Genomic DNA, 1,590 nt, shown 5'->3' with positions numbered 1-1,590 from the left:
AGAAGGTATTTCTTTGGTCCTCTCTGACGTACCTTTACTCTAATCATCTCCTCCCTTCACATGATGCAATGCCAGAACCGTTAATGATGGGCAGGTGGCTGTATTTGGCTCCAGCCTGCAAGAGAAGCTGAGCAAGCAGATATACTTCTTGGTGAGAACTCCTATTGGGCAAAAGCTTTTATTTATTCTAGTTTGGGCCACCTCTTCTGAAGTATCCTGTTGCCTTGGAAGGGAGGGTGTTTGACTGTACCTTAATCCCTTCTGTGTACCATTTTATTTTTTTCATACCAGGTCCTTTGTTCCTGGTCTTCTGCCTCTTTCCTGATGGCCATGCATTTTTATGCTCCTGGGACTTAACTTCAATACTAGATTCTCTGGCCCAACACTCTCTTACAGCCTCCAGGAGGAATAAGGACTGAGGGTGGCATTGTTACCCGAGTGCCCCTAACCATTACCTCTCTCTCTTCTTGACTGCCTCTCAGGTGGGTGCAGGGGCCATTGGCTGTGAACTGCTCAAGAACTTTTCCATGATTGTGCTAGGCTGTGGGGATGGTGGGTCAATCACAGTTACAGACATGGACATCATTGAGAAGTCAAATTTGAACTGACAGTTTCTGTTCCGTCCTTGGGATGTCACAGTGAATGAGATGGACAGGGTTAAGTTGTTGCATTTTTCTCCTTTTTCTTCTTATCTATCATACTGACTTAGGTCTTTTTTGTTTCCCCATTTCCTTCAGTTCCTCAATTTTTCTCTACAGTTCAGTCTTTCAGCAGATATTCACTGAGTACTTACATCTTGCATTTGGCATTTTACATCTCTCCCTACTCTTTTTTTCCTCTGATTTTTAGTTACTGCTTACATGAGGTTACAGAAGCTGGGCTATAGGCGAAAGGCTTATATAAAAGTCAGGGTTATTTTTTGCTTGCTTAGTGTCTCCCTTTACTTTTATCATGCAGGTACTAGGCAGTACTTTGATAGTTGAGAAATTAAGAAAATAGAGAATTTCTGGTTTTTTCTGATGCAATGCTAAAAGATGGAGAGATTCTCAAAATTCAATGGAAGTAGACAGCACTGTTTCCTCAGGTCCACAGATGTGTCAAGACTTACGAGGATGTTATTTTCTTTTTATTCTCATTTCACCAGTGGAATGGGGAATCTTCCTCTCTACTTTTGAAAGCTGTCTGAAAAGGACACGGTGTTTTCCAAATGACTAGATCAATGTATGATGGTACAATTTCCTTAATTGTACATTAAGGAAAGATCCATTCAAAATGTGTTGAAAAACAGTGGATGTTGATATGGATTCCACATTTCACCTTGCAACTACATTTGTAGTCACTTGTCAAGTGTTATGTATTTTTTTTAATATCACCTAAAACTGTTCCTGAAACATTTTTTTGGTAAGGCTGACTATCCCTTATGTTCTTTTAAACAAAATATATACTGCAGTAGTTGTGAAAAGTCATCTGTCTTCTAAAATAGCTTAAAAGTCATCTGTCTTCTAAAATAGCTTAAGAGAAATTTGCAAAACCATAAATACACTCGATCCCTGTCTAATAGTACAGTTTTTCTCCATGATTTTACTATAT

The 1,590-nt window shown here is 39.2% G+C and overlaps 1 pseudogene; it reads left to right on the top strand.

The window, feature by feature from the left end:
* The window catches only part of LOC104992550, a 17,978-nt pseudogene that overhangs the window by 5,259 nt on the left and 11,129 nt on the right, over positions 1–1,590 (top strand).

Source organism: Bison bison, unplaced genomic scaffold (assembly GCF_000754665.1).
Source record: "Bison bison bison isolate TAMUID 2011002044 unplaced genomic scaffold, Bison_UMD1.0 scf7180017848559, whole genome shotgun sequence".
Classification (NCBI taxonomy): Eukaryota; Metazoa; Chordata; class Mammalia; order Artiodactyla; family Bovidae; genus Bison; species Bison bison.
Note: the sequence above shows the minus strand (reverse complement) of the source record. Positions and strands in the feature narration are given on the sequence as shown.